The 14,964-nt window shown below is 38.4% G+C and overlaps 1 non-coding gene across 1 annotated transcript; it reads left to right on the top strand.

Annotated features, from left to right (window-relative positions):
• The first annotated feature begins 8,902 nt into the window (after positions 1-8,902).
• On the top strand, positions 8,903-9,010 carry LOC148580643 (small nucleolar RNA R71). The gene has a single exon (XR_015899537.1). It is a non-coding gene; the product is annotated as a small nucleolar RNA R71 (small nucleolar RNA).
• Positions 9,011-14,964: the final 5,954 nt, after the last annotated feature.

Genomic DNA, 14,964 nt, shown 5'->3' on the forward strand with positions numbered 1-14,964 from the left:
CTTGACCTCAAGCCAGTGGCTAGGGGATGGTTGGAGTTCATCCAACGCTCAATCATTCCCACTAGCAACCGGTTTGAAGTTACTATAGACCGGGCTATCATGATCCATAGCATCATGAATGGAGAGGAAGTAGAAGTTCATGAGATTATACCTCAAGAACTCTACAAGGTGGCTGACAAGTCCTCCACTTTGGCAAGGTTAGCATTTTCTCACCTCATTTGTCACCTCTGCAATTCGGCTGGAATTGTCATAGAGGGAGACATCCTCATTGAGGAGGACAATCCCATCACTAAAAAGAGGATGGAGCAAACAAGAGAGCCCACTCATGGACCTCAACAAGAGCATGAGGAAATTCCTCATCAAGAAATCCCTGAGATGCCTCAAGGGATGCATTTTCCTCCACAAAACTATTGGGAGCAAATCAACACCTCCCTAGGAGAATTAAGTTCCAACATTGGACAACTAAGGGTGGAGCACCAACAGCATTGCATCCTCCTCCATGAAATTAGAGAAGATCAAAGAGCTATGAAGGAGGAGCAGCAAAGGCAAGGAAGAGACATAGAGGAGCTCAAGAGCATCATTGGTTCTTCAAGAGGAAGAAGACGCCACCCTCACTAAGGTGGACCCGTTCCTTAATCTCCTTGTCTATTTATCTATTTATTTTTTCTATTTTTCGAAAATTATGCTTTATGTTTTTTTTATATTTGTGTCTTCATTACATGATCATTAGTGTCTAGTATCTATGTCTTAAAGCTATGAATGTCCTATGAATCCATCACCTTTCTTAAATGAAAAATGTTTTTAATAACAAAAGAACAAGAAGTACATGATTTCAAATTCATCCTCGAAATTAGTTTAATTATTTTGATGTGGTGACAATACTTTTTGTTTTCTAAATGAATGCTTGAACAGTACATATTTTTGAATTTGTTGTTTATGAGTGTTAAAATTATTGGCTCTTGAAAGAATGATGAAAAAGGAGAAATGTTATTTGATAATCTGAAAAATCATAAAATTGATTCTTGAAGCAAGAAAAAGAAGTGAAAAACAAGGCTTGCGAAAAAAAATGGCAAAAATAAAAGAAAAAAGAAAGAAAAAGAAAAAGCAAGTAGAAAAATCCAAGGGCTCTTTAAACCAAAAGGCAAGAGCAAAAAGCCAGTAACCCTTTAAACTAAAAGGCAAGGGTAAAAAGGATCCAAGGCTTTGAGCATTAATGGATAGGAGGGCCCAAAGGAATAAAATCCTGGTCTAAGCAGTTAAACCAAGCTGTCCCTAACCATGTGCTTGTGGCGTGAAGGTGTCAAGCCAAAAGCTTGAGACTAAGCGGTTAAAGTCATGATCCAAAGCAAAAAGAGTGTGCTTAGGACACCTCTAATTGGGGACTCTAGCAAAGCTGAGTCATAATTTGAAAAGGTTCACCCAGTTATGTATCTGTGGTATTTATGTATCCGGTGGTAATACTGGAAAACAAAGTGCTTAGGGCCACGGCCAAGACTCATAAAGTAGCTGTGTTAAAGAATCAACATAATGAACTAGGAGAATCAATAACACTATCTAAATTCTGAGTTCCTATAGATGCCAATCATTCTGAACTTCAAAGGATAAAGTGAGATGCCAAAACGGTTCAGAGGCAAAAAGTTACTAGTCCCGCTCTTCCTTTTATCCTATTTGATTTTCAGTTGCTTAGGGACAAGAAACCATTTAAGTTTGGTGTTGTGATGAGCGGATAATTTATATGCTTTTTGGCATTGTTTTTAGGTACTTTTTAGTATAATTTAATTATTTTTTACTATGTTTTTATTAGTTTTCATGCAAAATTTACATTTCTGGACTTTAGTATGAGTTTGTGTGTTTTTCTATGATTTCAGGTATTTTCTGGCTGAAATTGAGGGACCTGAGCAAAAATCTGATTCAGAGGCTGAAAAAGGACTACAGATGTTATTGGATTCTGACCTCCCTGCACTCGAAATGGATTTTCTGAAGCTAAGGAAACCCAATTGGCGCGCTCTCAATTGCGTTGGAAAGTAGACATCCATGGATTTCCAGCAATATATAATAGTTCACACTTTGCCCGAGTTTTGGTGACACAAACTGGCATTCAAACGCCAGTTTCCTGCCCTATTCTGGCGTTAAATGCCAGAAACAGGTTACAAACTAGAGTTAAACGCCAGAAACAGGATACAACCTGGCGTTTAACTCTAAGAAGAGTCTCTACACATGAAAGCTTCAAAGCTCAGCCCAAGCACACACCAAGTGGGCCCCAGAAGTTGATTTCTGCACTATCTACACTTAGTTACTCATTTTCTGTAAACCCTAGTTACTAGTTTTGTATAAAAACTACTTTTAGAGATTTATTTTGTATCCAGCTTTCATATTTCGAAATTGAGACCATTGATCACGTTCTGGGGGCTGACCATTCGGCCATGCCTAGACCTTTTCCACTTATGTATTTTCTACGATGGAGTTTCTACACCTCATAGATTAAGATGTGGAGCTCTGCTGTTCCTCATGAATTAATGCGAAGTACTGTTGTTTTTCTATTCAATTCAAGCTTATTTTTATTCCAAGATATTCACTTGCACTTCAACCTAATGAATGTGATGATCCGTGACACTCATCATCATTCTCACCTATGAACGCGTGCCTGACAACCACTTCCGTTCTATCTGCAATAGCTTGAGCGTATATCTCTTAGCTTCCATCTCGAAAGATCGGAGTCTTCGTGGTATAAGCTAGAATCAATTGGTAGCATTCTTGAGATCCGAAAAGTCTAAACCTTGTTTGTGGTATTCCGAGTAAGATCTGGGATGGAATGACTGTGACGAGCTTCAAACTCGCAAGTGTTGGGCATAGTGACAGACGCAAAATGATCAATGGATCCTATTCCAACATGAGTGAGAACCGACATATGATTAGCCGTGCGGTGACAGCGCACTTGGACCATTTTCACTGAGAGGACGGATGGTAGCCATTGACAACGGTGATCCCCAACATACAACTTACCATGGAAAGGAGTATGAATGATTGAATGAAGACAGTAGGAAAGTAGAGATTGAGAAGCAACAGGCATCTCCATACGCTTATTTGAAATCCCACCAATGAATTACATAAGTATTTCTATCTTATTTTATATTTTATTTATATTTTAATTATGAAAACCTCATAATCATTTGAATTTGCCTGACTGAGATTTACAAGATGACCATAGCTTGCTTCAAGCCGACAATCTCCGTGGGAACGACCCTTACTCTCGTAAGGTTTATTACTTTGACGACCCAGTGCACTTGCTGGTTAGTTGCATCGGAGTTGTGAGGAAGTGCTGAGATCACTAGTTCGCCATACCAATTTTTTGAATCACAATTTCAATGGTGCGCAGAAATTGTGATTACACTTTGATTATGTGAAATTCATTGCTCTTTCTTTCCCTGGTAATGGCGCCAAAAACATGATGCCAATACCATGGTTCACAACTTCGCACAACTAACCAGCAAGTGCACTGGGTCGTCCAAGTAATACCTTACGTGAGTAAGGGTCGAATCCCACGGAGATTGTTGGTATAAAGCAAGCTATGGTCACCTTGCAAATCTCAGTGAGGTAGGGTTAAATGTGATTGGATTAGATAATTAAAAGATAAATAATAAAGGATAGAAATACTTGTGTAATTTATTGGTGAGAATTTCAGATAAGCGAATAGAGATGCTTTCGTTCCTCTGAACCTCTGCTTTCCTGCTATCCTCATCCAATCAGTCTTACTCCTTTCCATGGCTGGCTTTATGTGATACATCACCATTGTCAATGGATACTTTCGGTCTTCTCTCGGGAAAATGATCCAAATGCCCTGTCACGGCACGGCTAATCGTCTGGAGGGATCACCCTTGTCAATGGTTTCATCTTATCCTCTCAGTGAAAATGGTCAACGCACCCTATCACGGCACGACTATTCATCTGTCGGTTCTCGATCATGCTGGAATAGGATTTACTATCCTTTTGCGTTCTGTCACTACGCCCAGCAATCGCAAGTTTGAAGCTCGTCATAGTCATTCAATCATTAAATCCTACTCGGAATACCACAGACAAGGTTTAGACCTTCCGGATTCTCTTGAATGCCGCCATCATTCTAGCTTACACCACGAAGATTCTGATTAAGAGATCTAAGAGATACTCATTCAATCGAAGGTAGAACGGAGGTGGTTGTCAGGCACGCGTTTATAGGGAATGATGATGATTGTCACGTTCATCACATTCAGGTTGAAGAGCGAATGAATATCTTAGAAGCGAAATAAGATGAGTTGAATAGAAAACAGTAGTACATTGCATTAATCTTTGAGGAACAGCAGAGCTCCACACCTTAATCTATGGAGTGTAGAAACTCTACCGTTAAAAATACATAAGTGAAAGGTCCAGGCATGGCCGAATGGCCAGCCCCTCTGATCTAAGAACCAGGCGTCCAAAGATGTCTAATACAGTAGTAAAAGGTCCTATTTATAATAAACTAGTCACTGGGGTTTACAGAAATAAGTAATTGATGCATAAATCCACTTCCGGGGCCCACTTGGTGTGTGCTTGGACTGAGCTTGAGTGCTTCACGTGTAGAGGTCCTTCTTGGAGTTGAACGCCAGTATTTGTTCCAGTTTGGGCGTTCAACTCTGGTTTTGGTTCCTTTTCTAGCGCTGGATGCCAGAATGGGGCAGAGAGCTGGCGTTAAATGCCAGTTTGCGTCGTCTAAACTTAGCCAAAGTATGGACTATTATACATTGCTGGAACGCCCTGGATGTCTACTTTCCAACGCATTTGGAAGCGCGCCATTTCGAGTTCTGTAGCTCCAGAAAATCCACTTTGAGTGCAGGGAGGTCAGAATCCAACAGCATCAGCAGTCCTTCTTCAACCTCTGAATCTGATTTCTGCTCAAGTCCCTCAATTTCAGCTAGAAAATACCTGAAATCACAGAAAAACACAAAAACTCCTAGTAAAGTCTAGAAATGTGAATTTAACATAAAAACTAATGAAAACATCCCTAAAAGTAACTAGATTCTACTAAAAACATACTAAAAACAATGCCAAAAAGCGTATAAATTATCCGCTCATCACAACACCAAACTTAAATTGTTGCTTGTCCCCAAGCAACTGAAAATCAAATAGGATAAAAAGAAGAGAATATACTATAAATTCTAAACTATCAATGAAACATAGCTCCAATCAAATGAGCGGGACTTATAGCTTTTTGCCTCTTGAATAGTTTTGGCATCTCACTTTATCCATTGAGGTTCAGAATGATTGGCATCTATAGGAACTCAGAGTTCAGATAGTGTTATTGATTCTCCTAGTTCAGTATGATGATTCTTGAACACAGCTTCTTTATGAGTCTTGGCCATGGCCCTAAGCACTTTGTTTTCCAGTATTACCACCGGATACATAAATGCCACAGACACATAATTGGGTGAACCTTTTCAGATTGTGACTCAGCTTTGCTAAAGTCCCCAATTAGAGGTGTCCAGGGTTCTTAAGCACACTCTTCTTTTGCTTTGGACCTTGACTTTAACCGCTCAGTCTCAAGTTTTCACTTGACACCTTCACGCCACAAGCACATGGTTAGGGACAGCTTGGTTTAGCCGCTTAGGCCAGGATTTTATTCCTTTAGGCCCTCCTATCCACTGATGCTCAAAGCCTTGGGATCCTTTTTATTTGCCCTTGCCTTTTGGTTTTAAGGGTTATTGGCTTTTTGCTCTTGTCTCTTGGTTTTAAGAGCTTTTGGCTTTTTCTGCTTGCTTTTTCTTTTTCTTTCTATTTTTTTTTCGCCTATTTTTTTTTTTTTTGCAAGCTTTGTTCTTTGCTGCTTTCTCTTGCTTCAAGAATCATTTTTATGATTTTTTAGATTATCAAATAACATGTCTCCTAGTCATCATTCTTTCAAGAGCCAACATATCTAACATTCTTAAACAACAACTTCAAAAGACATATGCACTGTTCAGGCATACATTCAGAAAACAAGAAGCATTGTCACCACATCAATATAATTAAGCTAAGTTCAAGGATAAATTCGAAACTCATGTACTTCTTGTTCTTTTGAATTAAAACATTTTTCATTTAAGAGAGGTGATGGATTCATAGGACATTCATAACTTTATGACAAAGTTACTAACTACTAATGATCATATAATGAAGACACAAACATGGATAAGCACTTAACATAGAAAACGAAAAATAGAAGAAATAAGAACAAGGAATGAATCCACCTTAGTGATGGTGGCGTTTCCTTCTTGAGGAACCAATGATGTCCTTGAGCTCTTCTATGTCTCTTCCTTGTCTTTGTTGCTCCTCCTTCATTGCTTTTTGATCTTCTCTTATTTCATGAAGGATGATGGAGTGCTCTTGATGTTCCACCCTTAGTTACTTCCAATAATTGTGTGGAAGAAAATGTATCCCCTGAGGTATCTCAGGGATCTCTTGATTTGCAGTCAAATGTTCTACCACTGAGCTATAGACTCTTGATGGAAGCTTTTGTCTTCCCTTTCCTCTTTCTAGAGGTTTCTCTGGCCTTAGGTGCCATCAATGGTTATGGAAAAAACAAAAAAGCTATGCTTTTACCACACTAAACTTAGAATGTTGCTCGCCCTCGAGCAAAAGAAGAAAGAATATAAGAAGAAGAAGAAGATATGGAGGAGATGGAAGGATGTGTGTATTCGGCCATATGGGTGGGATTGGGTGGGAGAGAGATGTTGAATTTTGAAGGTAGTGGGTGTATGGATGTGAGTGGTAAATGGAAAACAGAAGGGATGATCATGAATGAGAAGAGAGATGATGAGGTAGGTGGGGATCCTGTGGGGTCCACAGATCCTGAGATGATCCTGTGGGGTCCATAGATCCTGAGGTGTCAAGGCATTTACATCCCTGCACCAATTTAGGCATGTAAAATTCCCTTGCACACAACTCTGGGCGTTCAGCGCCAGGTTGGTGCCCATTTTGGGCGTTCAACACCCATTTGTTGCAATTTTTCTGGGCGTTGAACGCCAGACAGATGCTCCTCCAGGGTGTGATTTTTCTTCTGCTGTTTTTGATTCTGTTTTTGATTTTTTTGTTTATTTTGTGACTCCACATGATCATGAACCTATAAAGACATATAACTAAGAAAAATATAGTTAGATAAATAAAAATTGGGTTGCCTCCCAACAAGTGCTTCTTTAATGTCAATAGCTTGACAGTGGGCTCTCATGGAGCCTCACAGATTTTCAGAGCATTGTGGAGACTCTCCAACACCAAACTTAGAGTTTGGATATGGGAGTTCAACACCAAACTTAGAGTTTGGTTGTGGCCTCCCAACACCAAACTTAGAGTTTAACTGTGGGGGCTTTGGTTGACTCTGCTTTGAGAGAAGCTTTTTATGCTTCCTCTCCATGGATGCAGAGAGAGATCCTTGAGTTGTAAACACAAGGTTGTCCTCATTTAATTGAAGGATCAATTCTCCTCTGTCCACATCCATCACAGCTCTTGCTGTGGCCAGGAAAGGTCTTCCTAGGATTATGGATTCATCCTCTTCCTTTCCAGTATCCAAGACTATGAAATCAGCAGGGATGTAAAGGCCTTCAACCTTTACTAACACGTCCTCTACTTGTCCATAAGCCTATTTTCTTGAATTGTCTGCCATCTCTATTGAGATTTTAGCAGCTTACACCCCATAGATTCCTAGTTTCTCTATTACAGAGAGGGGCATGAGGTTTATCCCTGAACCAAGATCACACAGAGCCTTAAAGATCATGGTGCCTATGGTACAAGGTATTATGAACTTTCCAGGATCCTGTTTCTTCTGAGGCAATGTCAGTTGATCCAGATCACTTAGTTCATTGGTGAACAAGGGAGGTTCATCTTTCCAAGTTTCAATACCAAATAATTTGGCATTCAGCTTCATCATTGAACCAAGAAACTTGGCAGTTTGCTCTTCAGTAACATCCTCATTCTCTTCAGAAGAGGAATACTCATCGGAGCTCATGAAGGGCATAAGGAGGTTCAATGGAATCTCTATAGTCTCTAAATGAGCCTCAGAGTCCTTTGGTTCCTCAGAGGGAAGCTCCTTATTGATCACTGGACGTCCCAGGAGGTCTTCCTCCTTGGGATTCACGTCCTCCTCTCCCTTATTGGGTTCGGCCATTTTGGTTATGTCAATAGCCTTGCACTCTCCTTTTGGATTTTCTTCTGTATTGCTTGGGAGAGTGCTATGAGGGATTTCAGTGATCCTTTTACTCAGCTGGCCCACTTGTGCTTCCAAATTTCTAATGGAAGACCTTGTTTCATTCATGAAACTCACTGTGGCCTTAGATAGATCAGAGACTAAGTTTGCTAAGCTAGATGAGTTCTGCTCAGAATTCTCTGTCTGTTGCTGAGTGGATGATGGAAAAGGCTTGCCATTGCTAAAACTGTTTCTTCCACCATTATTAAAGCCTTGTTGAGGCTTTTGATCCTTCCATGAGAAACTTGGATGATTTCACCATGATGGATTATAGGTGTTTCCATAAGGTTCACCCATGTAATTTACCTCTGCTATTGCAGGGTTCTCAGGATCATAAGCTTCTTCTTCAGAAGATGCCTCTTGAGTACTGTTGGATGCAGCTTACATTCCATTCAGACTCTGAGAAATCATATTGACTTGCTGAGTCAATATTTTGTTCTGAGCCAATATGGCATTCAGAGTATCAATCTCAAGAACTCCCTTCTTCATAGCCGTCCCATTATTCACAGGATTCCGTTCAGAAGTGTACATGAACTGGTTATTTGCAACCATGTCAATGAGTTCTTGAGCTTCTGCAAGCGTTTTCTTTAGGTGAATGGATCCACCTGCAGAGGTATCCAATGACATCTTAGATAACTCAGACAGACCATCATAGAATATATCCAGGATGGTCCATTCTGAAAGCATGTCAGAAGGACATTTTTTGGTCAGTTCTTTGTATCTCTCCCAAGCTTCATAGAGGGATTCACCTTCTTTTTGTCTGAAGGTTTGAACATCCACTCTAAGCTTACTCAGCTTTTGAGGAGGAAAGAACTTGGCTAGGAAATCCTTGACCAGCTTATCCCAAGAGTTCAGGCTATCTTTAGGTTGAGAGTCCAACCATACTCTAGCTCTGTCTCTTACAGCAAAAGGGAAAAGCATGAGCTTGTAGACTTCAGGATCTACTCCATTAGTCTTAACAGTATCACGTATCTGCAAGAATTCAGTTAAGAACTAAAAAGGATCTTCAGATGGAAGTCCATGAAACTTGCAGTTCTGCTGCATCAGAGAAACTAATTGAGGTTTCAGCTCAAAGTTGTTTGCTCCAATGGCAGGAATGGAGATGCTTCTTCCATGTAAATTGGAATTAGGTGCAGTAAAGTCACCAAGCATTCTCCTTGCATTATTATTATTTTCGGCTGCCATCTCCTCTTCTTGTTCGAAAATTTCTGAAAGGTTATCTCTGGATTATTGTATTTTAGCTTCTCTTAGTTTCCTTTTCAGAGTCCTTTCAGGTTCTGGATCTGCTTCAACAAGAATATTCTTGTCCTTGCTCCTACTCATATGACAAAGAAGAGGACACAGAAAAAATAATAATAATAATAATAGGGAACCTTTATACCACAATATAGAGGTCCTTGTGTGAGTAGAAGAAAAGAAGAAGAAAATCTGAACTCAGAGAGAGAGAGGGTTCGGATTTTTGGGGAGTGAGGGAGAGATGTTAGTAGATGAATAAATAAATAAAATAAGATGAGAGAGGGGAAATTTCGAAAATAATTTTTGAAAAAGAGTTAGTGATTTTTGAAAATAGTTTTTGAAAAAGGTTAGTAGTTTTTTCGAAAATTCAAAATAAAAATAAAATAATTAGTTAATTAAAAAGAAATTTTTTAAAAAGGGGGAAGATATTTTCGAAAATAGAGGAGAGAGTTAGTTAGGTGATTTTGAAAAAGGTAAGAAACAAACAAAAAGTTAGTTAGTTAGTTGAAAAAAAATCAATTTTGAAAAGATAAGGAGTTGGGAAGTTAGAGAAGATATTTTGAAATCAAATTTTTGAAAAAAGATAAGATAAGAAGATATTTTTGAAAAGATATGATAGAAATTAGTTTTTGAAAAAGATTTGAATTTTTAAAATCACAATTAATGACTTGATTCACAAGAAATCACAAGATATGATTCTAGAACTTAAAGTTTGAATCTTTCTTAACAAGCAAGTAACAAACTTGAAATTTTTTAATCAAAACATTAATTGTTATTGTTATTTTCGAAAATTTGGTATAAAAATAAGAAAAAGATTTTTGAAAAATATTTTTAGAATTTTCGAAAATAACTAAGAAAAATGAAAAAGATTTGATTTTTGAAAAAGATTTTGAAAAAGATAAGATTTTTAAATTGAAAATTTGATTTGACTCATAAAAACAACTAGATTTTAAAAATTTTTGAAAAAGTCAAATCTAATTTTCGAAATTATGAGAGAAAAGAGGGAAAGATATTTTTTTTTATTTTTGAATTTTTAATAATGAGAGAGAAAAACAAGAAAAATGATGCAATGCATGAAATTTTTAGATTAAAACAATGAATGCATGCAAGACTGCTATGAATGTCAAGATGAACACCAAGAACACTTTGAATGTCAAGATGAACACCAAGAACATATTTTTGAAAAATTTTTAATGCAAGGAAAACATGCAAGACACCAAACTTAGAATTCTTTAATGCTTAGACACTAAGAATTCAAGAATGCATATGAAAAACAAGAAAAGACACAAAACATGCAAATGCAAAGATCAAACAAGAAGACTTACCAAGAACAACTTGAAGATCATGAAGAACACTATGAATGCATGATTTTTTTCGAAAAATGCAAGATGCACATGCAATTGACACCAAACTTATAACATGACACATGACTCAAACAAGAAACACAAAAAATATTTTTGATTTTTATGATTTTCTAATTTTTTTTTTGGATTTTTATTTTATATTTTTCGAAAATTATTTAGAAAAGAGAAAAATAAGGATTCAAAATTTTTAATATGAATTCCAGGAATCTTATGCTCTAAAGCTCCAATCAAAGGGTCAGGCATGGCTTAATAGCCAGCCAAGCTTTAGTATGTAACTCAGACATGACACGTCTAACATACCCTACAGTCGTATTAGACATGGCTTTACAGCCAGCCATGCTTCATGAAACACTAGAATTCATTCTTTAAAAATTCTGAAGAAAATTACATTTTTGAAAACACATTTTTTTTTTCGAAAACAAAGGAGAAATTTTTGAAAGATTTTTGAAAAATTTTTGAAAACAAAACAAAAAGAAAATTACCTAATCTGAGCAACAAGATGAACCGTCAGTTGTCCAAACTCGAACAATTCCCGGCAACGGCGCCAAAAACTTGGTGCGCAGAAATTGTGATTACACTTTGATTATGTGAAATTCATTGCTCTTTCTTTCCCTGGTAATGGCTCCAAAAACATGATAACAATACCATGGTTCACAACTTCGCACAACTAACCAGCAAGTGCACTGAGTCGTCCAAGTAATACCTTACGTGAGTAAGGGTCGAATCCCACGGAGATTGTTGGTATGAAGCAAGCTTTGGTCACCTTGCAAATCTCAGTCAGGTAGGGTTAAATGTGATTGGATTAGATAATTAAAAGATAAATAATAAAGGATAGAAATACTTATGTAATTTATTGGTGAGAATTTCAGATAAGCGAATAGAGATGCTTTCGTTCCTCTGAACCTCTGCTTTCCTGCTATCTTCATCCAATCAATCTTACTCCTTTCCATGGCTAGCTTTATGTGATACATCACCATTGTCAATGGCTACTTTCAGTCTTCTCTCGGGAAAATGATCCAAATGCCCTGTCACGGCACGGCTAATCGTCTGGAGGCATCACCTTGTCAATGGTTTCATCTTATCCTCTCAGTGAAAATGGTCAACGCACCCTGTCACGGCACGGCTATTCATCTGTCGGTTCTCGATCATGCTGGAATAGGATTTACTATCCTTTTGCGTTCTGTCACTACGCCCAGCAATCGCGAGTTTGAATCTCGTCACAGTCATTCAATCATTGAATCCTACTTGGAATACCACAGACAAGGTTTAGACCTTCCGGATTCTCTTGAATGCCGCCATCATTCTAGCTTACACCACGAAGATTCTGATTAAGAGATCTAAGAGATACTCATTCAATTGAAGGTAGAACGGAGGTGGTTGTCAGGCACGCGTTCATAGGGAATGATGATGATTGTCACGTTCATCACATTCAGGTTGAAGAGCGAATGAATATCTTAGAAGCGAAATAAGATGAGTTGAATAGAAAACAGTAGTACTTTGTATTAATCTTTGAGGAACAGCAGAGCTCCACACCTTAATCTATGGAGTGTAGAAACTCTACCGTTAAAAATACATAAGTGAAAGGTCCAGGCATGGCCGAATTGCCAGCCCCTCTGATCTAAGAACCAGGTGTCCAAAGATGTCTAATACAGTAGTAAAAGTCCTATTTATAATAAACTAGTCACTAGGGTTTACAGAAATAAGTAATTGATGCATAAATCCACTTCCGGGACCCACTTGGTGTGTGCTTGGACTGAGCTTGAGTGCTGCACGTGTAGAGGTCCTTCTTGGAGTTGAACGCCAGTATTTGTGCCAGTTTGGGCGTTCAACTCTGGTTTTGGATCCTTTTCTGGCACTGGACGCCAGAATTGGGCAGAGGGCTGGTGTTGAACACCAGTTTGAGTCGTCTAAACGTGGCCAAAGTATGGACTATTATACATTGCTGGAAAGCCCTGGATGTCTACTTTCCAACGCAATTGAAAGCGCGCCATTTCGAGTTCTGTAGCTCCAGAAAGTCCACTTTGAGTGCAGGGAGGTCAGAATCCAACAACATCAGCAGTCCTTGCGAAGGGCTAAGAGGCTACGTTAGTGATCACGTTAGTACCACTAACATTGAAGTTAACGTGGATCAACTGGTTTGGAACGTTAGTAACAAAGTTATCGTCACTAACGCTTTCGAACCCAAGTTTACACTTAACGTTAACGCCACTAACGTCCTAACTATCGTCCTACCATGCCTAACTCACATTCTTTCTACGAGCAAAGCTGACCCCACTGAAGACTGTTACTGCTTCAACTAAAGATCAAGGGCCCATATCCAAGACTTGAAGAGCTAACTAGAAGATCAGAAGAGTAGTATATATAGGGATAGTTTTGAATGAAAAAAAAGATCTGTAATTTGGGGAACTACACTTTGTACATTTTACTTTCTCTGCAACTTCTAGTTTAATTTCAGAATGTACTCTTCTCATTTCTAGAGCTATGAACAACTAAACCCCTTTAAATTGGGTTAGGGAGCTCTGTTGTAATTTGATGGATCAATTATAGTTTTCATTCTTCTTCTTCTTTCTTTACTCTTGATTTACTAGAAAGCTTTCGATCTTAAATCAATTGGTTAGTTGTATTGAGAAAGAAACTCTCCATAATTGGATCTCCTCTGAGACTTGGAAAAGGGATGAGGTGATCATGCTAGAATTGCTTTCTCATGTTGAACCAAATTGGGGTTTGGATGGATATAGTGACATAAAATCCTACTAACACTTTGATTTCAAAATACATGTGGTATAATCAGTGACCATACTTCATTTCTTCCCATGAGCAATTAAATCATAGAATTAGGTAACTGTTCACGCTTAGAGAGATTGGGGTGCCAACGAATTGGGATCCAATCACTTAAGATTGCCAAGGAGATCAATGAATGCATTGATTGAGAAAGAGATGAGAATGAACTTGATCCGGAGAATGCAACATCTCCTAAGCCCAATGAATCCCCCATTTCTGATCTTACCCAACTCTTCTTCTTGTACAATGACAGCTTCTTCTACTTGTTCTAGTACGAATTCATTCTCTGTCTTGTCCACTGGAGTCTCTAGTGTTTCCTTCATGCTACGCTCATCATTAGATTTTCCACATGGGGCTGTGGTTGGTCCTTGAATGTTCGCGCGTCTAGAAGCTAATTGAATTACTGTTTGCTCCAGTTGTCGAATGGTTGTTTGAAGTTTATTTACTGTTTCCTTGAGGCAAACTTCTGATTCTCTAGGTGATGGATTTGGACATAAAACATAGGGAAGTGGTGGTGCTTGGGAGTGATTGGATTGGAACTGGGGTAGGAAAGGATCATACGGTGGCGAATGGTGAAGAGAAGCTTGTGAGTGTGGCGGTTCGAGGTTATGTTGAGAGGATGGTCTATAGGCACGGGGTGGGGCTTGTTGGTAGTTACAAGGTTGTCCACCATATCTTTCAACTGGGTATGCATTGTAGAATGGTCGTTGTTCATGATATCTTGGAGGGTGTTGTTGCCTGAAGGATTGATTAGATCCTCTTGGCTCCATCCATCCTTGATTGGTCTGACCTTAATGCATATTCCTGCTGTAACTTCTATTTCCTTCAACAAAGTTAGACCCAAACTCAAAGCGAGAGGGGTGAGAATTCATGGTAGCAAATAAAGATAAAAAGGAGAAACAAAAATAAATAAACAAGCAAAAGAAAAATATTTACAATAACCAATAATAAGGCACACGTTAGCAGTTCCCCGGCAACGGCGCCATTTTGAAGAACTGAAAATTGATGGTTTAGACGTTATAGTAAACTCTCGTTGTAAGTATAGTTACTAAACCAAGCAATCAACCGTTCTTACAAAAGTTTTGGTTGTCACAAGTAACAAACCCCTTAAATAAATTTTTAACCGAAGTATTCAAACCTCGGGTCGTCTTCTCAAGGAACTGTAGGGACGCATGTTCTTACTGTTGGTTATGGAGGTTGTAAATTGGGGTTTTGAGAATGAAGAGCGAATAGTTTAATTAGCAAATAAAGTAAATGAAGAACAAGTAATTTAAATAGCAAGTGAAATAAATAAATGACTATAAATAAACTTTTGGCAAGGTATGAGAAATTAGAGGTTCTATCCTCGCTATCCTTATCAAT

Source organism: Arachis ipaensis, chromosome B10 (genome assembly GCF_059453495.1).
Source record: "Arachis ipaensis isolate K30076 ecotype BB chromosome B10, ASM5945349v1, whole genome shotgun sequence".
NCBI lineage: Eukaryota > Viridiplantae > Streptophyta > Magnoliopsida > Fabales > Fabaceae > Arachis > Arachis ipaensis.